The 27,763-nt window shown below is 42.9% G+C and overlaps 1 long non-coding RNA gene across 1 annotated transcript; it reads left to right on the forward strand.

Moving 5' to 3' along the window:
• Positions 1-376: 376 nt before the first annotated feature.
• On the forward strand, positions 377-27,763 carry LOC140846235 (uncharacterized). Its single transcript, XR_012125207.1, has 3 exons — positions 377-758; positions 22,435-22,547; positions 27,411-27,763. It is a non-coding gene; the product is annotated as an uncharacterized lncRNA (long non-coding RNA).

Consider the following 27,763-nt stretch of genomic DNA (forward strand, 5'->3'; position numbering starts at 1 on the left):
AAAGGGGTGGATATGCCTGCTTCCTATCTGCTAACATGCAAAACAACATAATAGAAAAAAGCTAAGTATTGCTCAGGTGAGGTGAGACTGTTAATGGAACTTACCAGATTTAGTAAGCTCACTTAGATTCTCACTGAGCATGCTTTCGTTCATGAAATACTTTTGACAGTGAGTGTGGGGACAGATCAGAAAATTACGGCAAAAGCAACTCACCAGAACAACTCAAGATGTATTTATATTTTGTTGATTTCCTCCATCAACAGCTTGCCGACTTCTCTACCCAACTGAGGGCGAACAATGAGAGTCACCCAAAACACAACCACAAAAACAAACAAACAGAATGAACTTAACAGAGATTTAGAAGGTAAGACCTGTAAATCCCCAGGACCATGAGACATACGGTTGTGTCATGTCGGCCTAACAATGGAGCCATTATTAGCACAGCAGAAATAACAGCAAGTAAGGCCTAAAGATTTTGCCCAGAGGCAGAGCAGACAAAAGGAACAACAGTTTCCCAGGAAAGCAAGATGAGTCCAGTTTAACTCATCCAACAAAACTCTTCCAAGAATGAGGCCAGATACCCTCACTGCATCGTGGAGGAAGCTGGGGGCTGTTCCACCGCCGTGACACCAGCTGCTGCCGGGACGGCTGGTGCCAGAGTTACTGTCTGCAGGCTTTGGCAAGGTGCACTCGCTTGTCCGTTTTAAGATGACTGTCTGGGAGCCCAGGTCAGATTCCACACTCCCCAGGCCCTCACCGTGAGTATGTGTTACAAAGTTTCAGCTTGATTCATGTCCTCCCTCTGCAGGCTTCTGATCTGTATGTCAGATTCATTGATTCCCCAAACTGCAGGCCTCAGTCCCCAGACCAATGTAGGTTTGAGACCCGGAATCCCGAGACAGGTTCAGTTCTGCCCCGTCCCACAGCAGTGGCTCTGCAGTGTTGAGTCTTTCTCCTGAGGAGGCTGAAGCAGCTGACCACTGGACTCCCTATTTACTTGAGTTACCCTCTTCATTAGCCCTAGTGCTGCCCAATGGGCTTCTGCCCTCGCCCTGGGTTGCGTTTTCCCATATACTGACTGTATCTACATAGCCCAAGGTATCTAAGTACCATACACAAGCTTCTCCTGCGGAGGCAGTGTGTTCTGATCTTAGCTCCCACCCCGTCTCTTGTCTTGCTCTTTATGGTACCTCTTTCCTTATTGAAAGTAGCATCGAGAGAGGACCCAGCTCTGAATCTTAGCTCAGTTCTGGAGCCTGGATTCCTGTGGACATACCTAGCAGAGACTGGAAGCCTTCCCTGACTTCCAAGAGTTACCTGCCCCCAGTTCCCAGAGGGCTCAGCTCACCTTTTGGCATAAACTACCACTTGGGGGGCCTGGTGCCAACTGTTTAGCTGAATGGGAGTGCAGAAGGCTGAACTCCTTGCCCGTGTGCCTTCTTGAAGCTTTCTTGTTATCTGGGCCTGCTTATCTTGTCTCTATGTCCAGTGCCATGGCTCAGTCCCTTTCATTACTGTGCCATACTGCTGCCAGCAAACCTCCACAGCTTCTGATGAATCCTGCCACCCCAGTAACCCGTATGGGAAAGTGTCAGTCTCAGAGCCTACTGGGAATGTGGGATGGTAGGGAGGGCTGGTGCCCAGATCCTAACACCCATCTTTCTGCTCCTTGAGGACCCTGGTTGGGAAAAGATAATGTACCTTGTGAGTGAGGATCTCAAGATCAGTTCTGGTCAGAACTTCCTCTAATGCGTAGAATAGAGAATGTAATGGGGTTTCCTGCTTCCAGCTTAGATCTGCCCTGCAGTGCTGGCTTGTCCACCAGTTCCAAGCTGAGAAGCTGAGGAAAATCAGGCTTTCCTGCTCTAAGGTGGTCCTGCAAGGGGCTGAGACCGAGAGTGCCCATCGCTCTGGAACACAGGCTAGTCCAAGAGAAGCCAGGACAGGGCAGAGCACCCACAAGCAGTGACTTTGAACTCTTAAAACTTGTGTAGAAACATGACCCATGATGGTCAAGTTCTCATCAATATCACCTCTCACATACGTCATTCCTTATCTTCTCCGGTAGAGAAGTTATGGGAATGGAGTGAGGCCTGGAAGTCTCTGCCCGAATGATGGGAGTGTAGGTGGGGCGCCCTCCTCAGTGGGCTTTGCAGACAACTTAGCTGGGTCACGTGACTTCTGACGGACAGAAATAGTCCTACTCCATATGCACTGTTGTCTTCCGTCTCCCTCAGATTTGTCACTTTTAGCGATGGTGTGGCTGAGACAATCTCCATGGTGTGGACTAGGGTAAACGGGCCACCTCTTCTGGCTACATCCCTTCCAACTTCCACCCTGCACAGGTCAAAGCTGCACAAGAGTCACTGGGCCCCGGGCAGTCATGGGATTCCCTACGGTGACGGACCTAGAACAGGATGGCATAGTGACAAGCAGGCACAGAAATTCAAGTTCTAGCAAAAGTCTGACACGCAAGTGCTTTTCTTTGTTCTCAAATCCTTTTTGCAAGGAAACTTTTCTTCATCTTGAGACCAGAGAGAGACCTGAGTGGGGCCAAGTTTTTTTGAGGAAAAGGTGACAGTGATGCTCTGTAGAGTCACAGTGTGGGTCACGCGTAGCTGCGATGGGTGGGTGGTGCAGTCCTTGTGAAAGACATGTCCAGGTCACCGTTTTCCTGGCAACTGCACATCAGAGGAGACTATTCCAAAGAATTTCAGCAGAGGGCAATTTCCCAACTGTTTGCACAGTGACTGGCTAACCTTCTGGAAACAAGCAGCCAGGCTGGCTGAGCTCACAGCAGCACAGCAGCTAAGGCAGACAGCCATGGAGATCCTTCCCTTTGGGATCATTGTTTTGATTCCTGGGGAAGTGGGGACTTCTTAAAAGTTATCCAGGCATTACAAAGGCTGACTTCATTTTAACCCTTCCTGAAGTTATCTCCTATAATCATCCAAAGCTTGCCTAAAATCTCTCATTTGTGGATATCAGAACCCCACAGCAAGGGGAAATAGATTTCGGCTCCTTGCAGTGCAGTGTTTCTACTTTCTGCCTATTTCCCACACCTTCATCCTAGACATGCATCCCTCCTCTTCAATGCTTTCTCTCCTTCATCGGTCTTCAAAATGCGGTGCGTGGAATGGGAGCATCAGTATTCTTTTAGCTTGCTAGGAATGCCAATTCTCACCCCAGACCAACAGAATCAGAATCTCTGAGTGTAGGATTCAGCAATCTCTGTTAACAAGCTCCCTAGGGGCTTCTGATGCATGCTAGGGAGTTTGAGCACCACCGTTCCAGGGCAACCGATCCATTCCGATTAACTCCCACTACTGATAAGCTTTTGGTTCTGATAACCAAGAAGGAGAATTTTCAGACAGAGTTTGGGCCACAAACCAAACCGTTACAGGTTGAGTTTGTTCTCCTCGGTTCTTGAGCCGGCAGCACCAAAGCATGGAAAGGCAGAGACAGGGTAGGTAGCAAAGCAGAGAAGACGTTGTATTTGAACCCACTCCAGGGGAGGGGTGGTCAAGGCACACAAAGCACCTGCCTTTTAGGCAGGAGGCTTATATATTACATTCTGTCTGGGAGACTCCTCTGTGACTGACAAGGTGGGGCTACTTGATTTACAGGTGCTTCTATTAAAGTCCTCCCTCCCAGTGAGCGTGTCCCTTCTCCATGCTGAGGTGCGATTTGGGCAGTTCTTAGTCCCATTCAATTGTGTCTCTGTTGAGATGGGTTGGGGAGGAAGTACTCTCCCCACAAAGCTTTTGCAAAGCTTTTGCTGTCTTCACAAGGGACCCCCTACCTGGGCAGAGTTTGGGTGGCTTTCTCTTTGAACTTTATCTTCCCCTTTTCCTGTTGCTCATGTCTATCTTTCTAAGTAACAAAACTATGATCCAATCTTGTTTAATGTTTAATCCACACATGATTAATATTTAAGTCAGTTTGGAGGCCACTCTGATCATTGGACTTCATGGTTAAAACTAAGTTCTCTCGAAACTGACTCATCCCTAGCCCTCACAGTTATTTTTATTATCTTCCTTTACTCTGGATTCTATAAAATAACATGGTGTCCTTGGCATGGTTCTCTTCACCAGCTAGCTCTCTACTGCAATTTCTGTAAGATAAGATCCATTGAGAGAGGCATCGAATGCTTTGTTAACGATTTATTCTATTCAGGCTACTGAAACCCCCATTGTCCAGTAAAATTGGAATGGCGTCAAAGAGTGTCATCAAGTTTTTCTGAAAGGTCTCTTTGTTTCCCTTACCCATAGCTTACCTATTTATGCCCTGTGAGCTCAGTTCTATTAGCTTCGGGAACACCGTCTCACAAGTGAAATTAGATGAATGAATGGGTTGTTGCTTTCAGGCTCCACCTTCAATGGGTGACTTCCCAGGTCAGAGGTCTCACTGTCTCCAGGCAAGAGATGCCAGTAAAAAGTAGGCAGGGAGTGGGAAACTATGCCTGGTCCCACAATTTTGGCCATCTTCCCAGTTTTACTTTCTGCTCGTGACATGGCTTGACTTACAGTTCCACTCTTCTGAATGGGAAATAGATAATTGAGACCTTTTGCTTGACCTTCTGTTAGTGACCCAGTTCCCAAAGCTGCCCATCTCTGTCTCCACATTGCCAACAAAACAACACATTCACGAATGATCCTGTTACTGACCACGTTCACCTCATGATTCTACTTTAGCAAAATCTTATTACTCTAGTTTGGTGTTTTTCAAACTTTAGTGTGTGCCCAGATTACCTGGAGGGCTTGCTACACTAGATTGTTGGGCTTGACCCCAAGAGTGTCTGATTCAATAGATATGAGGTGGGGCTCAAGACTTTGCATTTCTGAAATGTTCTGCTCATTCAGGGGCCCCACTTTGAGAACCACTGTTGTAGCCTGGCTACTGGCAGCATCTGGATTCTTTCTGATTATTGCAGCCCTGGTGTCCTGTTCTCAGTGCAACGTTCCACTTATTCCTCTGTTTCATCCACTCCCTTTATGGTATCATATCTCTTGTAAGTTGTCAGGCAAATGTGATCAATTGTTTGAGCAAGAAAAATTAATACTAATCTCTTCATCTTCCCATAACTTTTGTTTGGTATAATGAACTGAACTGACTTCAGGAAAACAACTCACTTCCTTGCCAAAAGTAAAGTCCTTTGAAAGTGTTGAAACCATGCAATATTCTTTAAAAATAGTGCATCCCATGGTATTTACTGATAGACACCCAGACACATGTAATAGGATTATAGATCAGCCTCATTTAAGATAAAGTTTGCTGGGGGAGATCAGAATTGTTCCCTGTGGGACTTAAATTAGGTACAAAGCAATTAACTTTAAGCAACCAAAAAATTGGCTCTATAAAAATTCCATTTCAAATCAGCTCTTAACTACAAGCTCATTACCACTTACCTTCACTACATAAGAGACAAACAATTCTCTGGAGATGGAAAATGTGCACTCAATTTTTCAGACACCTCCCCAAGTATGGAAACTGGTGAAGCCTTACATTTGACCTCGCACAAGCATTAGACATTTTATAGACTTTCTGACTTTTCAGTTACTCCTGCACTTGGAAAGATAAATCTTATCATTCCTAAAAACAAATATATTGGGGTTTTACTCCTGATAATGTTACAATTGTGTAATATAAAATACATTTGATTTCATTCCATTTCTTTCTGAGTTTGAGAATTTTAAGTAACTTGCATTGAGAGCCACTACATCAGTAGACTCTATTTTCACAGAGTGCATCTTTGACTGGCATATAAAAGTTTTGTAAGAACTTTTTAATTAGTGTTTGTCCATCAGAACATTAACAGATCTTTGATTCACTAATTACTCAATTAATAAGGAATGTTATTAATTTTGATGTATGATTATAAAGTCTATGCAATTGTTTTAACATTTGGAAAATACAGAAAAATCTAAAGAAAATGATCATCTAAAATCTCATAAACTGAAACTAACTAATATTAACATTTTGAAAGATTCTTCCCACCACATGTGCCTATGTGTGCAAATATGATTATAACAATGTTATATAAAAAATATTGAATTCTGTTCATTTTACTTTTATCATGCAAATTTTCTCAAGTCATTAACAATTCATTGCAAACATTATTTTCACAGCCACTTAATGTTCCAATGAATGACAATTCTCAATGTTATAATTCTACTATTGACAGACAGTAGGATATATCTGTTACTATTTTTTTGTGCCTAGATAAATGTGTTTCTAGAAAAACATTTTCTTTAGAATCTATTTAGAATTCAGTTGGAGTGAAATCATTGAGTCAGAAGATAGGAACAATTTTAAAGCTCTTGATAATATGGTGCCAAATTGCTTTCCAGAAAGGTCATACCTGCCTACACACTCAGCAGAAGCACGTGAGAACATCCTGGCTGAACTCTAAGATGAGTATCACCTTTATATACATTACATAGTGTGTCTTCATTTTAATTTCTTTGCCAATGAGATTTAACATGGTAAATTACCCTGATGTTAGTATACAGTTTTTAAGTAAAGTATCTGTTCATGTCCTTTATCCATTTTTCAATTGACATCTTAAAATATTTCTTATTTATTCATGTATGCTTTTTATACATTCAGGATATCATCAACACATAAGATATGATTTCCCAGTCTGTCAATTGCCTTTTAGCTTTGTTAATGATGTCTCTTTTATATTTGAGCACTGTTTTTCTGTATGATATTTTTTATGGCTTTCAAGCCTGGAATGTGTTTCCTCAGCCATCAATAAGATAATTAAATCCTTATTTTTGCATAAAAATTTCCAAATAGGTTCACATATTAAAATCAGCATTTTTTATTTTTCTTAAAATATACTTGGCATAGGAAACAAAGAGTTAATTTTCCCAAAGATACTAAACAACAAGAAACTCTATCCTTTTCCATTTATTTACAACTTTTTAATATATATAGTGTATATGTATATTTGCACATATATATATCTACACACTAAATATAATATTAATATATGTATATCACAATTGCACCGCAGTTTTAGTTATTGTTGTTTTACACTGTGTTTTAATAACTGAAGCAAACTCCCTCTTCACACATCTTTCTAAAGCAATATTGGCTCTACACATTCATTTACTCATTCTCAGCAATTCTCAGATTTCGTTATGTTCCTTTCAAAAATTATAATTTTAGTTGTACATTAAAATAGTTTAATATGTAATTCGAATTACATATTAAAATATCTTTAAAATGCTCAGATTTCCTCTTGGGTTATATGATCTATTTATTCATTGATTTAGAACTGTCATATTTCTCAGTAAAGTTTCATAGAGTTCTTCATATGGATCCTATCTATTTCAAGGCATCTGCATTCCTTGTTGCTTTTTTACTTTTTATATTTATTGTTTAATTTTTTATTCTTATTGAGACCAGTACATTTTCTCCATGTTACCATTTCATTGATTTGTTTTCCATGGCGTGCAAAAAATGATTAATTTGGACGTATTTACTTTGTATTGTCACTCTTTTGAACTTCCTTCTTAATTACGCTTTCTTCCCCAATGATGCTCTTGCATTTTCCTTGTTGCCCTCTCTTAAAAAATCTGTACATTTAGAAAAATAAAGGATATAATGATATAATGAACACTCGTGTACTCACCAATGAACTATAAAATATCTTAATATTTCCCCTTATCTGCTTCTAATACTTAAAAAAGAAAAACAGAAAAGAAATATTGTTGACATATTTGAAATGGCCTTTCTCTTTTTTGTCAGAAGTGATTATAAGCCTAAAGTTCCTTTATGTCCCTCTCTTCCATGGTTTTATATTTATGCATCAGTAAAAACAGTATTATTTTTAGATGCTTTAAAATATTATGAAAATAATATTGTACTGTATATACTATTCTACAATGTCATCTCCCAATATTTCAAGGTAATAATATTTATCCATGTTGAAATACTACTTCTCTTTTATTGATTTGTATAGCTGTGTTATATTCATTTGCTTGAATATGCAACAGTGTATGTATCCATGTTCCCTCCAATGGGCCTTCACTCTTTCAGACCATTTCCATTCCTGTACATGTCTCCTTGTACATATGTGCAAGACTTTCTTTAAGATACATGTGAATGCTCTTGACATGTTTCTGGATACATGTTTCTTTAAGATACGCGTTCACCTTGTAGATCATTGAGTATTGCCAGCATGCTCTTTGCAGTGACTTTCCCAGGTGCGAGCTCCCTCCAGGTCGCTGTATGAATCAGCTGTCCTCTTCCACACCCTGCACTGCATTTGATACAGTCAACTTTTAATGTTTGCCAATCAGATGGGTGTGAAATGGCATCTTACTTTGCTTTAGTCTGCTTTGTATCAGTAGTCTATAAACTGTTCGTAAGGACAAGATAGTAAATATTCTAAGCTTTGCTGGCCATGTAACCCCATCTTATAATTTTCCTTTGGGTTTGTTTACTTTTTAACCAACATTTAAAAAATGTATGAACACCCTACCCTGGCCACTCTCTAGCTCCCTAAAGCAGCTCCTGGGGTGGCTGTGGTTTGTAGGCCATCATGACAGACCCCTCCTTATATGAGAGCCACAGAGGCTGAGCATCTTTTCAGCTTTCCTCCTTTTTTTAAAATCACAGATTTTGCCCATTTTTTCTCTTTGGTTATCTGTCTCTTCTTTCTGATTTGTGGAAGGTCTGTATAAATTCTGACCACTGAACCTCTTCTCATGTATATGTACTCTTGCACTCTTTGATTTAGATTTTTAATTGTAGTACAGTCTTGACTACAAATTCTCTTTTAGGTTTCCTAACTAGAATTTTGGTTTGTCTAAAGATAAGGATATTTGCTTTATTTTCCCACGGTCATCCCTCATTTTTCCTCCAAGCCTTATTGCACTGGCCTCGATATTCAGAGCAATTAAAATAATGAGGATGATATATGACTGCCTTGTTTTATTCTTGATTTGTTAGGCTAAGTATATTTCACACAGATAAAGGAGAACTATTTTATTCTGGGTGAGAATGGAGTCAAGGTTTGTGTGCCTTGGTCTGTGTCTTCTCAATCCTTTCAAGCCAAGGACTGTCTTTGGAGCAGAAGACACTTTTGTCTTTTCAACTCTACCCACGGGCATTTGCAGCTATGTAAATAAAATCTCTGTGCTTTTTCTCTGTTTGGCTTGTTTATTCTTTATGCTTAAGAGTGAGGATTCAGTAGTAGAAGTGTATTTTTAAAAGAAACACATTCTTATGAGTCATGAGTGAATGAACACATGGATGACAAGAGGGCCCCACAACAGAAAATAAAGTACTGAATTTAGAAAGCCCACAGCATTGAGATTCGCATGGGAGAATATTTGGTAAAACCGAGAAAGTGCTATTCAGTGGCTATACAATGGTACGCTATTATTTGTATTAGTAGCAACCATGATCATAATACTGCCAGTGTCTCCACGGGAAATCTCTAACTGCTGGATATGTTTAAAACGCTCCTCAACCTCTCAATGGGCGCCACTGTGAGAAAAATTGTTATCAGGCAATGAAGCAAATGCTCCAAAACTACTTGAGTCTGAGAACCATGTGTTCATTTTTATGTTTCTCATAACAGCTCCATAATGAATGACCTTCAGCAAGTGCTTTGGAAATGGAGACAGTTGAAGTGGGAGAAGTTCTGAAGAATGTGGCTCTCAAAAATAATTCACTCAGAAACAATTCACTCAATTAGATATGAAGAATCACATTGCTTCCTCACACGGATGAGAGAGGTTCTGCCGAGAGAAGGTTTTACCAAATATTCTTCCGTGCGAATCTCAACCCTGTAGGCTTTCTAAATTCAGTACTTTATTTTCTGTTTCGAGGCCCTCTTGTCATTCATGTGTTCATTCATTCATGACTCACAAGAATGTGTTTCTTTTAAAAATACACTTTACTACAGAATGGTATGTGTGTCCCAGAGTCGGGCGTCCCTGAGCATAGGGAGTGTGCAGGGGGGTTATTAGAAGTCAGGTTGTAATTCCCAAAAACATATTTTGGGAAGTACAAGCTTGAGAAGAAAAAAAAAAAAAGAGAGAGAGACACTGTCGCTTTCTTTGTGGGGGCAGATGGGAAAGGGTTTCCTTACATCTTTGAAAGGTAACTTCATTCCAGTGTGACTGATTCTTTGAACTCTACCGTTGAATGAGAAATAATACCAACAACGAATTGTAAAATCTCCATCCGGGGAATCTCATCAGTGTAGAAATATTGCTGCCCTCTGACAACGTCAGTACCTGCCTGTCAGGGGTCAGTTCTGGAAGGCAAGGCCCACATTCAGTTCCCGCGCGTCCATCAGCACAGTGCCTGCCATACGCGGAGGCCTTTGTCAGGATTTGACCACGTCAGGAGGCTTTTCCTCTGGACGTTTTGATCCGAGAGTCCCCAGAATGTTCTCTGAGTAGGTTTTCTCTGTCCTTTGCCCCTGCTTCTACCCTGAAGCCCATACCGGTGAGAAGGATCTCACTCCTTCAGACGCTTCTTGGCTGCACAGCTCCAACCCCCAAGAGCCTCCCAATGACGGACACCTTTGACTCCATGATTTCACTAAAACTGTTACCCCTTGCAGGAGACAGAGGCCAGGGAGGGAGGCACATCGGAACCCTGGGAGCCAGTGCCAAGCAGGCAGTTGTGTCACTAGTGTAACTTTCAAACAGCCTGAAAACACAACATGCCATCTACCTGGTGGCACGGCCCACCAGAGTGATAGTGGGTGTGTTTCAGGTAAAGTTAGTGACAAAATGTCTGTCAGGCTGGAGAAAACGGGTGCAGGGGGCTGGCTGAAGTGGATGAGAGGGCGTACTGAGAAGTCCACGGAGGGAAATTGTCCTCCTTGGGGAGACTTCCCTCAGAAGCCCTGTGTAACATGCGGGGGACGTGGAAGAAGGTGATGTGCAGAGGACCCCAAGTGATTCCCCAAATGCCGGACAAGGGAGAGCGAGGGGCGAGCAGAGCCGTTCGTTTCTACGGTGCCGGGCCCTATGGCCCTAGGATTTTCAAGCTGTGTCTGCTTTGAGAAGCAAGGTAAAGAGACCACAGATCATCCTGCAGCATTGGCCTTTCTCAGTAATAATTCAAAACAAAACTGCATTTTTTTCTTTCAGGGAACAGGCTGGGCCAGGGCCTCTGTATTTTCTGGTGTCCACTTGCATCTCTCGTTAGGTGGCCAATTGTTACTAACCGCAGATGCCTTCTCTGGGGGAGGAGAGCAGGCAGGGAGTGGGTGGCAGAACCTTCAGACCCACATGGCTGTGCTCACCCTCCCCTTCTCAGCCCGCCCCTCTGGGGAGGTCCCGGTAGCATCAGAGACATGGAAGGGCCACCACGGAACGGGACATGGGACACAGCGTGGACGTTCTTAGGGCAGGGTGGGACTCTTTTTAGTCTCTGCCTTTTATTTCCCTCATGGAGAAGCCTTTGGGTGCTGAGATTCAGAGGGGGCTGTCAGTGTGTCACCCATGTCGTGTGCTCCTGAGGTGGGGCAGGAGGGATCTCTGACCCTGGAACCGAAGCAGGCAGCACAGGTGGGCCCGGTCCAACGTGGGCAAGCTGGTGGGCAAGCCAGTGGCGTGGCAGTTGCTCTCCTGGCTCCTGGAAGCAGGAAGACAGCTGGGATTCGGGCAAGGACCCACCCTTGAACTCCTGAGGCAGGAGCCTCAGAGTGTGGCCGCAGGTGGCCAGCAGGATGCCATGAAGAGGCAGCAGAGGGCCGGTGCCCCGAAAACAGCAGGGGGAGTCAGAGCATCCCTGCGTGGAGGCAGACAGGGGAGAAGGTTGTAGCAGCTCTGGAAGATTTAGGTGTCAGTCAGCTAAGTGAACAGTGGCTTCTCTTCATCCAGGATGAGGCGGCCCCTGGAGTCAAGAAGCAAAAGTCTCCAATTCTTTTACACTAGCAGCTGTGAGGATGAAAAGCTTGATGTTGTTTGTTTGCTTGTGTTTCATTAACAGGCCATTTGGGGCATGTCGTTAAATATTTTCCTAGGATATCATTCGTACTGACTAATGTACGTTGCATAATTAACCCATTGCCTGTTAAACTGTTTTCTAAGATAAATAGTTCTGGGATGAACCCAGATGTATATATATTTCCCCCCATCATAGAAGTGCCATTGCCAGATCACAGGGGTGCAAGGTTTTGAAGACTGAATGGGTTTTCCTAAATTGCTTTCTAGAGACCTGTGAGGATTAACCACCCCAGCAGCAGGCAGAATAGACTGATAAACTTGTTCTGACTTTCTCAGAGTGGAGTTTGGGGAAGGAGTAACAGCTGCTGGTCCTGGGTCCCTGGGAATGAGTGTGTGGGGGACAGGTGGGGTAGTTACCCAGTCTTCTTTAGGGAGGTTATTATCCCCAACCAAAATGAGGAATTGTGGTCACATATAAAGTACTTCTTTCCTTTTACATATCAACTTCCCTCCTCTGAGACAGTAAGACAAAAAGGAAAGTCTTGAACTTCAAGTAGGAAATCCACCAAGAAAGAGAGATGGACTAATCTCTCCAAACATGCATCTGGGAATTTCTGGAAGAGGCAGAGGGGTGCATCCCCCGTACCTGGGCACAGAAACTGCTACCAAGGCAATCTTTGATCTGTTGAAAATGCTACACGGCTTATCCACTCCTCTTGGAGAGAATGTCTCCTCCCTTTTCTTCATTCATTCATATTTTCACCTTCATTTAACACAAACTGAGCACATGAAGCCAGCACTATAAAAGATAGTCTGGTGTGTCTTTGAGTGAAGCCACAGGGCTAGGAATAGATCCAAGACATGTACACAGACAGGTCCAATATGATGCTGCCCCGTTAGAGAGGAGAGCAGTCATCCTGGCATGAGTTTAGGGCAGACTTCACGATGAGGATGCTTGTACACTGTGGAGGCCAAGTCATCCTTGTTCACACAAAGAAAAAGAGAAAGGGCGTTCCAGGGGAAGCACGGAGATGTAAATGAGTCTCACATGTTTGGGATCATGGTAGCATAAACCACAGTGGAGGTGGGGACATGGGGACAGAGAAGGTCAAGGCCACAGTGACAGGAAGTGAGGCTGTAAAATGAGTCAAAGTTTCTATTGTAAAATCTTTGTACTCCAAAGAGCTTTAACCTATACTGTAGGAAAAGGGAAAGCAGAGGATGGCATTTATGTGATCCATGCTTCTGTTATAAAAAGATGACTGGGGGCAGAGATAACAGAATGAAAGATAGGAAAGCCTGGGATGGGAAGTGACTAAAATCGTGATGTAAGAGTGATGACATAAAGACATCACCGTGCATAGATTTTGTGGTCAGACATACTGTTTTAAACAGAGGCAGAAGGAAGAAAGTATGGGGTAGAAATGACCAGAAACCACGGACAAGCTCATGGGAGACAGTGATGAGGTTTGAAGCCAGGGTAGCTGTCATTGCAGAGAATGAGATGCAGCCAAGAACATCCTAAATATTACAATAATGTTGTTATTGTTCCCTCACCTATGACGGCTGATGGGCTAGCGTGATCTATGATCTTTCTGGGTCTTTCATTAAGTTTTCACTACTCTGCTGCGTTTGCCATCCGCCGCCTCAGGGAACATTTGAGATTTGAATTTGAAAATGAGATTCACAAAATTAGATATTCTTCATATTTTTTCTTTGGCCAGCTCCAAACTGACTTCAAACAAAGGGTTATGAAGGATGAGGTCTTCAAGTCTTTTAACCTTCAGCTATGAGATAGCTACATTTTCAGTCCTCAAGCCAACATTTTAGAAATGACTCTCTGTTCTTTTATTATTTGCAAATATATTCTCTTTTCTTGCAGCTCCCCGGGGGAGGGGGAGGGGAAGAAATGCCTGCTTGGGTGAGTCTTAGGCCTGAGCTCTCGGAAAGTTAAAGGAGGAACAAAGAAGCTTCGGTATCCCACCCCTTGGTGCCTAGCTAGCTGAGCACATTCACACGAATGTGATCCGGGTTCTCTCCTCTGATGGAGCTCACTGGAAAACTCAAGCAGTGAGCAGTTTCTCAAAGCCTGAAAATATGCAGTGGAAACTGTCTTCCCCAAAGAGGCTAAGTGATGGAGGGACACTGACAGAGAGCAGTTTCTGTAAAATGTACAAGTAATTTTTCACCTTGTTTTATGCAGAGAAGAATTTTCTTTCCCCAAGCCCCACTGTATCTGATTCAATGAGCTGAAATTACTCTGGTACACAAGACAATCTCTTTAGGATTCCAGATGTTTCTGACAAAGGCAGGCCCTCCAATGCATCGACGATGCAACTGACAATTCTCTTGTTTTCTTGCGGTAAAGTGTGCATAACAGAAAATGTTACCATTTTAACTATTTTTTAGTGTATGGGTTCTCGGGTGATTAGTAAAATTCACATTGTAATGCAACCATCTCCAGAATTTTTTCATCTTACCAACTGAATCTCTGTACAATTTACACACAAATTCCCATCCCCCTTTCTCCCAGCTTCTGGCAACTACCTTTCTAGTTTCTGTTTCTATGTGGCTGCTTTAGTACCTCATTTAAGTGGAATCATACAGTATTTGTCCTTTTGTGACTAATTTCAATGCAGAAAGGCATTGCTTAACTAGCCTTTTCTTCAGTCAATGTGTTTCTGTCACAAAGATCCAGATGCACTCTTAGGTGTTGTCAGAGGTCAAAACATCCCTTTTAAAAAATTTTTCCCATTGGTATATCAGCAAGTATTTATTGAATCCCTCCCATATGTTTAGGTGAGGGTTGGGTGCTGTGAGAAACAAAGAATTTTGAAAAATACGTCCCTACAAATGTAAGAATTTAAGAAATTTCTAATTTTGTGGATCTGGAGGCCAAGCAAACACATATAAAATGGTAAAAAGAGCATGTGGTCACATGTATGCAGAAAAGCACACAGCTACAAGCAGGTAGATCTTTGTCCTCATTACCTCGTCTCTGTGGTAATGAAGACTTTGAAACGGGTGGCACAAAGATGATTCCTGAAAAATCAATCCATTTTAGGCAAGTCCAGGTGCATTTGGGGACATAGTATGTAGTGAATCGATGTTTAGAAATTCTCTACTTAGGTCCGTGGTTTGGGGAAACTTTTCATTAAAAAAATAAATGTTAACTATTCAAGGATTTTCTTAAAAATGGGAAGTAGGAACTTAGTTCATACATCTATGTCTCAATGTGCCTATTCACTTTAGATGTTTCATTGTTTCCTGTTGAAAAGCAGTCAGCGATTTGCCATCTGTACTGAACAGCTGCAGTTTCCTTCCTATCCAAGCTCAACGTTTTATTATGGAGAAATTGGCATATCATGTGTACCACTTGCTTTTTGCATATCGCTGGCAGTGGCTAGACAAATCCGGGAAGGAAAAGAATCTTTATGTCCCTGTTACTAGCTAGGTCAGGTAAACCCAAGTGACAGCATGTGTTTCCTCTCCGTTAAGTCAGCATTAACTCAGCTTGTCAAGCCCTTGAAGCTTCTTAGATGAGATGTATATGCACAATATTGTTTACATTCGAATAAGAGCAAATATATAAATATCCACAGGACTTCCTGTTAATTGTGTTGGGTTGACATTTTATTAAAATGAGAGTAGAAAAAAGAAAAGAAAGAGAAATTAACGAGAAGAAGGGGGAACAAGAAAGATGATATCATTGGTTAAAAACATCAACAAAACGTTGAAATCTGAACATGGATGAGTTAGTAACTAACTTACTAGAGACCAGAAAGAATGTTGAGGAGGGAGACACGAGAAATTAGGCCCACTTGCTCTGCAGAACCCTGGAAAGGTTTAGGATGAGACGCCGTAGGCAAAGTGAGGGCTTGAGAAAGGATGGGGTCTAGGAGAGGAGGATTAGTTAGAAATCCGTACAAGGCAGAGTGAGGCTCCCTGTCCTCTTCCGATCCCTCAATGGCCAACTAGCCTTCTTTCTCCCAGCAGGAGACTGGAGGCTTTTCTCTGGAGAAACTGAACCTGGAAGGTTCACCTGGGTGCCAGGTGCAGCAGAGGGTAGAGGCTGTAAATAGGGCCAGTTAAATGAAAGATTACTCATGGTGAGCTACCTGGCTCCCAGAGTACTGGCTGCTAATCTTATATGTCCCCAGAAAGAGACGCGAAGTTCTTTGTAGAGAGAGCCCCATGGGCCTAGAATGCTCGCAGGCACTGATCCGTGGGATTCTCCCATGAAATGCCCTACCCTGTCACTCTGCGGTGAAGCCGATTGCTAAACACGCAGCGCCCAACCACCCTCCCACACGCAATTCCTTCTCAGAGCTTCTCAATCTACTTCTCTCTCCCTTTCCCTCAATCTGTTTCAAAGACATATTTTTGTTATGTGTGGAGTATTATGTTTATTTTAGGTAATCTGGAAAATATGAAAAAACATGAAGAAAAAGAGCTCACATGTATTTCCATCATCTATCAATAATTCTGGTTTACATATATAAACCATTTAGGCTTCATCTGCATATGAATATATCATAAATATCATTTTCAGTGATGCTCCATGTTCATACAATCTTCTCTTCTATCACACCTTTTGATGTAATGCTATATCATTAGCATCTTTCCTTATCAATACATAAATTGCGTTATTCTTTAGAGCTGAATAGTATTCCTCAGATGGGTGTAGCAATAATTTATCCTGTTAATCACTTAATGTTTGACAGTTGTCTTGTGTCCACTTTTCACTGTAATAAACAACAGTGGACTGAACATAGATCTTTATAAATTTGACTGATTATTTCAAGATTACTAGAAGCAGAATTTCTGGCTCAAAAGGTACACTTTTTTTCAAAACTTTAATATATATAGCTGAATTGTTTCCCTCCCCCCAAATTCACCATTTAAAAATACACTCCTACCATCAAGGTATGTGAATATCCTTTCTCCATCTCCATCCTTGCCAACATTTAGAATTACAACTAAATTTTTTAAAATAACAATTTGGTGCTAAAGATGGCATCTTGTTGTTTTAATTTATATTTGACTATGAGTTAGACACTTTGAAATGTTGTTAGCTAATTATATTTTGCAAATTGGCTGTCCGTGACATTTATTCATTTTTACTTGTAGATTTGTACATGCTCTTTAGTCATATAAACATTAACCATTATTCTGTCATGTATAACAAATACTTTCTCTGGTTTGGAATTTCCCTTTTGACTTTGTGTATGGTTCTGATCTCAGTTTCAGTGCACTGTTTTTAAATAGGAAAAGAGAACCAGGGATCGCCATACATGTTGAGGAAGGATGCAGCATTAAACCAGATACAAAAACAAGAAGGAAATTGGGAAGAAATGAAGAACAAGAGAGAAGAGGAATAAAAGTTCAAGAAATTAATATAACAGTCTCAGAAAGTTAAGAGAAGATAGTGCAACTCACAAACAAAAAAGATACTATTTAAGCAAAAAAACAGAGAGCAGGGTACCAGATGAGAACATAGAAAAAATATGCAAGGGAGCAGTTTAAAGTGGATGCTAATACATTGTGCTACAACATGGAAGAGAAAGAAAAATAAGAGAGCAAAAGTATACAGTTTAACTAACAGGAGTCCCAGACTGACAAGAATGGAGAAGACAGAGGGGAGTAAATTATCAAATAAAAAAATACAAAAAGCAAACAACAAATACCCAGATTACCTGAGATTGAAAAGCTCTGTCAAGAACCCGGGTATAAGCAGCGCATATGCCTTTTGATTATCACACATTATCATCTTTGGCACTATAGTAGGTAGCTAGGTGGCTAAAAGACTGTGGAAAAAAATATCACTTGATCTCTTTCTTACCTAGAGTATGAAAATCCATTGTCTGGAAGCTGTAGCGTTGGGGGTTAAGGGGGAAGGACCTTGTTCTCCATTCATCAACCTCATCTGTACCAAACATTTCCTCTCTTCTCTCTCTCACCCTGTCTCATATTTAGAGCCACACCTTTATCCTTACTTATCCAATTGTGCCTAAAGAATTTTACTTCTTACCTGCCAAAACATAGAGACACACATATTTAAAGCAAAGACAACACAGGGGATTGGAAGAAGTTATAAATCTCCCTTTCCTTCTCTATTTAAAAACCTCTAACATTATTATGCATTTAAATACTTTTTAATGACAAAAAAAGATTCAGATAATGATACTATTTTTAAAATAGGGTACAGAAGTATGTTTGGCATACAATCCCACACTAAAAAAAAAAGCTGAAATGAAATATATACAAGCAGAGATTAGCTCTCAGGGTGGGATTGTAAGGAGTTATTATTTTCTTTTCTATATACTCCTTTTCTTTCAAGTATTTAGATAAAAAGCATGTGTTATGTTAATGGAAGAAAATGAGTTAACCTTTTAATAAGTATATAGTGGCTCATCATCAAGTTTATGCCTATTCTCTTGTAACTCTGCCAAGGACTTAACTAAAGAAATTAAAGTGTAGGAGGGGAGATTCCATTTAGACATAAGGAAACAAGTGTCACTAAATTCTGGAACTGGCTACCTGGAAAGGTCACAAAAAATATTTTAAAACAAGATAGAAAACAATCTTGGGATATTAGCACTGGAAGGAAACACGGAGATGACAAATTCCAAGCCAATTCTCTAAAATGAAGAAACTGATCATTGTAAAATTTACATGGCTGACATAAGGTCGCAAAGCCATTAAGAAGGCCAAGGCATGGGTGGAATACTAGCCTGTGGACAAGAGTGCCACGTACTTTCCCCTCCTACTATACACCTGTCCTTCATGAGGAGACCAATATAATTTAAAGATCTGGTACTGGACTACATATTTCTCAGTTCTTCAAGTTTACTTCTTCTTTTATTTCTACCCTAGCCCTGCCGTGCTTTCTTTTTTGGCCTCTCCATGGAAATGTTATACCGTGACAGCATAGGATATGGTCTAAGGGTGTGTGTTTCTACCTTCCTGTGCAGCTGTGTCTTGCAGAACTTGTGTTTTCCTTTTGGGTGGCATCCTCATCAAACAACCACCGCCTGTTCTGCAAACAGGGGGTGCCTAGCATGTGCTATGGACCAGTGTTTTCTCTCTATACACAGAACTCCTGCTTCTTTAAAAAATCAGATCAGTCAAGCAAGTTTTAATTTTATTTGCCTTATTCTGTTTGAATTACTAAATTTAGATGAAAGTTGCTACCTAGGTATTATGCATGTAACTAGCTCTTCTCGTGGAACACAATTGGGTTCTCAACTTTGTAAAACTGCCTTGGGTTTGGAGAAGAACAGTAAAACAGTTCACTGGTGAAATGACATTTAGTTCAATCCATGGTTGGGAGAGCTCATGAACAGAGTGCTGAATTCTTGAATTTTCTTGCTTTTACTCTATTAGTTTGGTCTAGGGAACCCTAAACCCAGATTTGGACTGGTGTGGAGGCTCCTTACTGGGGACAGAGCAACGTCATCATTGAAAGCCAAAAGTATTGGCTTCTGAAGGTGCACCCCAAGGATCACATTGCTGTTCCTTCACCCTCCTTTCCTTATTTCCTTCCATTCATTAGTAATCAGCCATTTATTTAAGTCCTGCTCTTCCAGACAGGATGATAGATTTAGGCAACAGCAAAGCACACATACTATGCACAGGAAGACAATTCCCTTGTTCTCAAGTTGTTTACATTTCTGTACAGTCCATTCCAGGACCCTATCCTTGTACATAGTGGGTGCACAATATGGTAGGTAGAAGTAACGGTTTCCTGATTGTATATATGCATGTATGTATGTATGTATATACATGCTTGTATACATATGCTGGTATATATATTCACATATATGAACTATCCTATCCTGTTCTATTAGAACACAAAATAAAGCCATGAATGTACAAAGAAGGGCACAACCATCAGGACAACAGAGGGTGCAGCTGACAAGGTTTGTGAGCAGAGACGGTGGCAGCTGCTAAGTCCCTGGTGGGGAAGGGAGCAACCCTTCTGTACTGTACTGCCGAGGACAGCTAGGATGCTCTAAAAAAATTTTGACAAGGAAAAAGATGATTTGATGAGACTTTTTTTTCAAGAAGCACAAAGAACTAACACATAGTTAGTGTTACTTTATTCTAAGAGTGAATTTCTGCCATTAACTTCTATAATAGTGAGAGTAGTTCTGATATGATAGACGTCTTACATAAAAGACAGTATGGGCTAATGAAATGTAATATTTTGACCTTTAAAGCAGAGCCAATGACTGACATAATAGAGTAGGGAAAAGGAAAGTTGGGTTCTGAGTTGCATATGGAACGACAAGGAGGTCATGACACTTCTGACTAAGAACACTTATGTATTCTTATTATCTATCAGATAATCAAACAGTTTCCTAGAGTATAGACTCAAGGTCACTATAGTTACATGAATATCAAAGAGGACACAGGATGGACCATAGTAGTTTTCCTGTGTAATATCTTACATCTATGCATTTGTTTCTGTCATGAACCAGAAGTCACTGGTGATTTGATTAAAAATAAACCATCTCAGTGGTGCTGACGTTTAACTCCAGTGAGTGTTAATGTCTTCCCCTTGGCAGGGTTGGTAGGGGGAATCTGATTGGATGGATGATGAGAGGAACCCTTGGTCCCGAACAAATACAAGCCTTAGCCTTCCAGCCCCTTAAGATGAAGGCCTTCCACATACCAGACCAAGGAATGAGAATTAAGATATTAAAATAACACATGATTCACAAAAGGCATATGGGGGTGCCTTGGAAGCCCTTCAAGTTGACAAGAATTCTTTCTCTGGCACAATCTACAAAAGAATCTGTCATTAATAAGAAGACATGGAGACTGCACATAATTAATGCTAATGCTAGTTACTGGCAGAGTTTTATTGAGTATGAGGAGGAAAGAATATAAAGCTCCTAGACAATATGCCTGGTAAATAGAAGGTGCTCAATGAATGGTGCCTGCAAGAGTAATAAAATTAAGTATGCCAATAATAATGATATTAATAATAAGTAGTAGTAGTAGTAGTAGAAGTAATAGAGCTGGCATTATCTAATGCCAGATACATTACTCATTTACTTGCTAAGTTGATCAGTGCTAAATATAGTAATTAGGCAGAAAATCTATTTGTTTAAAACAACTTAAGTGGTTTTCTTGACTGGATTGATTTGATGTCTGACTTAGTCAGATGGGCACTTTGAAAGAAAGGGGATTCCCAAATTACGCATGGGCTCTTGGCTTCCTCCCTACCAGCTGTGAGATTAATGACCGTAAATAACTTCCTCATGGGCAGCAGTGAGTCCAGAGACCCTGCCTCCTCTTGGAACAGCCCTGGAGTGACATGCACAGCCAGCCTGCCGCAGGCCCTGCCTGTCTGCTGGACCAGCCTCTGGTCAGGGCAACCTTCTTCTTCAGAGCCTCCACTTACGTCCCTCCCCTCCTGCCCTCCTCGTCCACTCTGCTGCCTGACAGAGCCCAGCACCCACCCTCAACCCAAGACCAGCCAGCTGCAGGCTACTAGATGTCAGCCGTCCCTGGTGGAGACCTGGCCAGCCCCTGCCCTCCGCACACGGGGCTCCCTGACTAATCCCCCTTCCCCTTCTCTCCTTGCTGCTCACCCTGCTCTCTTTGCTGCTGCCCCGCTGCCCCGTGACCCTCCCATTCACCATGGTGCCCTTCCATTTGCTTCCCCCCACTACCGTGATGGATGCCCCCATGCCCCCACTCCCTGCCCGGGGAGCAGACTGCCGCAGAAAGACATGGGCTTGGGAGCCGGGAGGCCTGAGCTTCGGTCCTAACCCTGTCCCTTTAAAGCTGGGTGACTGTAGGCAAGTTTTGATGTAATACTGGGTGCTTGTAAGGATTAAATGAATGGATGGTGCCTGGTAAAGAAACCAGCCCAACATTTAGCACAGAACAGACTAGTTGCCCTTTTCTGTTCAGACATAGTCAAAATCTCTTAGACACTTTGGTCCCAGGGACTAACCAGCGCTGTTCTATCCTTAAACTTTAAAAAACTGCCTGGTGCTATTTTATTCTTTGAAAAGACAGTCTGATTTTGGTTATATATGTAATTTATACACTTTCCTGTCATTGTGTTTTATTTCTTGATCACCTGGTTTAACTTATGAGTTCTAGAGACAATTGTGTTTACTTATTCAACATCTAAAATGGTTTATTTATTCAGTTTTTCCTCTATGCCAAAGATTCTGAGAGATAGAAGATGAATATAATATAAACTAACCCTGTCTTCAATGAGCTGTTAGTTCAGAAGTACAGACCCACATGTACGCATTTAATGGCTTTATGAGGATAAGTCCTATCTGAGTGTCTAGGGATTCAGGGGAGGGGACATCATCTTCCAAGTGTTAATCAGAAAGAGGCCTCAGGGACAAGGTAACAGATGAGTGGGCCTAAAACATTAGGTAGGCAGGAGTTGCAAGCACGGTAGTTGGATTTCTATAAGTCACAACAATAATTAAACATGAGACAGTCCCAGAGAATGACTAATGCTCTTCTGCAGCCAGAGCAACGGACCACATACGAGAGTAACAGGGAACGTGTCTGGAAAGATGTCCTGAGGTTAGACTGTTGAGAGTCCGGAAGGTCAGCAGCAGCAGGAGTCATTTTCCGTAGGTGAGTAGAGGATTTATATGATGGTGATAGGATGGGACTTTTCTTTGGGACAATCAATCTGCCTTTAGCTGGCAATTAGGATTGGAAAGGAAAGTTCCAGGAGAGGCGGGATTACTGTGGAAATAGTCTAGGACTGAGGCAAAGGGAACTGAACCAGGGTGCTAGCAATGGCGTGGAAAGGAAGCAAAGAGACGGATAATTCAGCAACTGCGTCTCTGTGGAGTGTGCACCTCCCTTACCACATAAGGGCGCCGATTAACTTCCCCAGCGGAAATCCCTTCCCTGGCTTGTCATCCCTGCTGAGGCTCAAGGCAACTCATCCCCTGCTCTCTCTGCAAATACCATTACATGCAATAAAAATGTGATGTCTGATGGTTCACCCACAGCATATGGTTTGTTTCTCTGCCACTAGCATGACATCAGACTTCTCCGAATTTGATGATGATACTTTGAAACTCTCCGCAGAGGATTCATGTTCAATACCCTGAACCCTGCAGGGCTCCTTCAGCCAGGAGCCTGGGGCCTGCCTTGTGTCTAATGAGTGCTATCAAAGGAGAGGATCTACACTGGTGGGCTGGCCTCCTGTCCTTCCTGCACCTGCTGGTGGGCGTGTGTGTGTGTGAATGGTCTTTCTCAGAGAAAGCTTGGTCCTTTTCCCGGGTGCAGGGAAAGCCCATACTCCAGTCTGGTATTTTCAGGCCTTGGTGACGTGATGATCCAGAAGGCAGCCTCTTCTCATTGCATTTGAGCTTTCAAGCCAGGCACAAAATTCTTTCTGGGTTAACACTGGCAAGAGGATAAAGAAGATGGGGCAATGAAAACAGCAAGAGAGACGAAAAGGAGGAGGATAGAGGCTAAGGGGGACCAGAAGGAGGGATGGAGAAAGAGGCAAGGGGAGGAAGGCAGAGGAGGGGGCAGGCAGAAAATGCCGGCTGACCACGGGGGGACGGACCAAAGTTTGGAGTGGAGAGCGGCTGGCCGGAGAGGGAATGCCCGGGGCCTCACAGAGGGCCCAGGGCCGCTCCCGGCCACCCTGCTCACCAACCGCATGTCTGCTTTGCTGTGAGTTTCTCTTCCGCGACTCTTATTCCCTTCTCATTTTCCCCTTTTCCCCACTCCCTTTTCTGATCCTCCTCCCCACTCATGATTTCGTCCTATGAATTCCAGACTCTCTGCTGGATCTATGACTTGACATTTGTGATAAAATCCATCCTGAACACTTGAGTCAATGAATGTGTCCAAAGAGCATGCGCATCACCCCTGCCCTGCACCATGAACCCCAACCTTCTCTGGATCTGGCTGGGAGGTGAGCCCTCGGGGTGCGCTCCTCTGCCTCCCACTCCCAGACAGTCCCGGGCTTCACTTCTCCCTGAGACATCTCAATCCAGTCTCTCTGTCATTTCTTCACCTTCTTCTGGTGCAAGAGCCCTTGTTCACAATCTCTCAGAAAAAACACGATTTTTCCACCATCTTCATGGACAGGCCAGTGGCTAGAAGTTCCCGGCTTAAGTTGGTGAACTGGCGGAGCAGGCAGCAGGCCTCAGGCAGGGAACTTTCATCCACGTCCATGTTCGCTGCTAAGCCCCTCTTTGCCCCACATATAAGGGACTCCTGGCAGGTAGTGCTAACGGGGGTGAGGAGGTGGGGGAGATGATCCCAGGGAGAAAATGTGTGCTTTGCTACTGGAGACACCAATCTATGTATGCATTTATGGCCATTTATTTATCAAATGAACATCCATTGAGTAGTTGCATAGACCAGAATACATCCCAGGTCTATTGAGTATAAAAATTAATTGATACAGACCTCAAGATATATATATAGTCTGGGTTTCTGAAGTAGAGAGTTAAGGCTGCCATTCCATGTCTGGGCTTCTTCGAAGCATTTGGGATGAAATTTCCACTGAATCGTGGTTTCTGAGAACTGTATCTCCTAGTGAATATCCTGAATTCTCTCCTATTTGTAGAGGGGTCAGGAGGCGGGGCAGTGCCTGAAATGGGCCTTCATAGCTGGCGAATCCTGGCTTTTCACTGTAACAGCAGTCACCCTCTTTTCCATCCAGTCTTGGGATGGTCCTGGCCTAGGGGCCTCCCAGCATTTCTGGCATCCTCAGGGCTGTCAGCTCAAAGGCAGCCCCACTGTCCATGGGGGCAGGCTTCTGAGCCCCACGGCTGTTGAGGTGGATCCTCCTCAGGTTGAAACCCTGGAGAAACAGGTAGTGGTGAATAAACAGCACAACCTTCTGAGTCAGAAAGGCCCCTGTTTCGGTTGATTGTGAATTTAGGGGAGTTACTAGCCTCTCAATTTCAGGTGCCTCATTTATAAGTTGAAGATTTTTAAAGTATCTTCTTCATGAGGTACATGTGAGGATTAAAGGAAGTGATATCCGAAAAGCATTTAACACAGAATCCAGCCTATATTAAGTGCTCAGCAAATGTGAGTACTTGGCATTACTGATTCAGGAGCCCCCTGGGGCATGGAGGTCACTGGGGTCCTGTTCCTCTGGGAAACCATGGATAATTCCAGGGATGTGCTGCTTATATAGCACATGGGGCTTGAAATCTAAGTCAGAAAACCGCCCAGTTATATCAGTCTGGGGCTGGGTGCTTTTCACGACTTTCTTCAGTTAATAGTCAACGAAGTCCTGGGGAAAAGGTCTTTTACCTGCATTTCTACTTATTGGACATCAAGGTCAACCTATTTGGGGCAACTTGCTGCAGAGACACAGCTCATCACAGCTACTCTTGAACCCCAAACCAGGTCTTCACAGAGCAAGTTAAAGTTTTCCCTACATCCTCATGCAGCTGCGGTTACTTATGTATGTTTTCTTTGCACTACCCCCTATTAGTATAATGATGCTCCCTACAGACTGTAGGGCCCTGGAGGGCAGTGGCCTTGTAAACATACCTGTATCTCTCATAACATCCAGCACAGTCCCTTGTCCACGGTAGCAATTCTTATGTTTTTTTGAATGAATGACCTGTGTCCGACCCATTCCTCCTTAGACTCTCCCTCCCTCCACACACGATCTCTCCCCAGCTGGGATCCCAGGAGGCCCGCAATAGGCTGGACACGGCTCCTCGGGCTTCAGGGAGGCTGAAGGCAGGGCGGAGGGGTCCTGTACGATGGGGAAAACACAGAACTGGAGCCCACATCTCAGCCTCTGCCTCCAGCTCCCCCGTGCTGGGGAACAGTGTCCAAGTGCCCATCTGCTCTTCCATTGCTCAATGTATTGGGAGAAAGACCTTTTGGAATTGCCAGAAATCCTTTTGCTCTGATTCCTTAGCCTGTCGTTAAGTAGGTGAATGGCTATTACTGAGGGAAAACAGTATTTGTAGCCATGAGTGTCTGATTCTCTGCTCTCATGGGGCCCCTTTTGTCAGGTTTCATGATTAGGTCATCAGACCAAATCTGGATGCTCTCTGGACTTTTTTGCATGGTTGTCTAGACCTCTGAACTATTAGATCTTCTACATTGTGACTTACCGTAAGGTAAGAAATATATGACTGTAGAAGGAAGGTATTTTAACTTAAAAAATAAATTTGAATGAAAGGATCATGATTTCCCTGTGCTCAGCTTCTATTTTAAAACAAACTATCTTGGGTTGAATAACAAGGAAATCATACTTACATTTAACTCCCCTCTCCATCCCCCACCCTTCTTTCCTCTGGTCTCATTGGTTTAGCTAGAGGCCTGGACAGAGCTTGAAGGTAGGTCCAAGGATGAATGCCCCCAAATCACCCCCTTTGTGGTTTATGTGACATTGTGGTGAGGGCCCTTCACAGACAAGAAGAGGCACAGGGTATTTCCCAGGACTTTGAAGGAGATGCCTTAAACCCTGAGTTTACAGCTAGGGCTTCCTTTCATGAATGTTAGAGGTGCTGTGGGGTTTCCCCACATACAAGGGTGTCTGTGCAGGGAGGGTAGCCACACAGCAGCTTGGAGCCATAGGGGTGGTGGAGCACTGGGTCCTGGAGGGGCCTGCTGCAACAGGCTAAGAGTGGTGATCAATTATGGGGCCTAAATACGCGCATCTACACAGACACAACCAGTGAGGAAAGCTTTCACAGCGGTTCCTTTTCACGTGGGGAAGTCAGGGGGTTTGTTTTTATAAAGTGGTGCTGAGGGACGGGTTGGGTTGGAGGGAGGCAGCTGGAGAAGGCAGTGGGTGGATTAAGAACAAAAGTCAGCTATTCTTCTAGGTCTGGGGGATTTTATAATTTTCACAGCATGTAAACAATGCCCCCAAAGCCCATGTCATGGCAGTTTCTATTTTGTTGTTTGTTTATTGATTTGCCAACTGTCCAGGGCTCTGGTGTGGACTGGCTGCTGATTGCTAGACCTCACATACACGGAAGAAAATGCTCACCGCTGATGTCCTCTTCATGTGGTGCCCAGCTCCTTATAAATAAGTCTCAATTAGCCACCATTCTTGTGACCTACAGGAAGCCCCTGCTGATCCTGGCTCTGGTAATAAAGCAGGTGCCTGCGCTGGAAGTAATTAAATGGGCTGAGTGCAATTGTCAGAGCTCCAAGGGCTGAAATGCTATCTTTGCCAGGCCAAAAGTAATAGCATAGCTCCTTTGTTGGGGACATAATGGAAGAGACAGGCAGGAAGAAAGCCCATTGTCAGCAGCACAGATAACTTTGGTGTACCTGTGATTTGTTATAAATGTATTTTGATGGCTTACTATGTTGGAAAGAATGTTTCCTTATCTTCAGGACAATTCAGCAGAACAGAGGCAATAATCCCAGTGTGACATTTATTTATCTAGATGTGGAACCCTAATAGGAACGATGGGAGTTCCATGGGAGTTCCATGTAGACCAGAACGTTACATTTACGTGATCTCTTCTCTCTTAGGTTTCTGGTTTGGCCTGAAGAGTCCGTGCAGGTGGATACATGGGGCTGGTCACCACTGGACATCTTGCAGAAAGACAGACCTGAGGACTGTCACCCAAGGCTAATCCCTTTCAGAACTGATACATTTAAAAATGATATTTCAATCCAAAATAAAAGGGATTTTGTTCCCTCTTTCCATTTGAGATAATAATGGCAGGTAATGGGAAAATAATTCCCGTAAGAGAAGCTCTGGGTTGAATGAGGCTAGGAAGGCTTCTTTCCTCTAGACCCGCTCAGAGCTTGATGTGGGAGGCTTCCTGTAACTCTGCAGGGGGCTAGGTGTGCATCAGAGAGCCTGCCCCAAACACACTTGA

This window comes from Manis javanica, chromosome 14 (genome assembly GCF_040802235.1).
Source record: "Manis javanica isolate MJ-LG chromosome 14, MJ_LKY, whole genome shotgun sequence".
NCBI classification, from domain to species: Eukaryota; Metazoa; Chordata; class Mammalia; order Pholidota; family Manidae; genus Manis; species Manis javanica.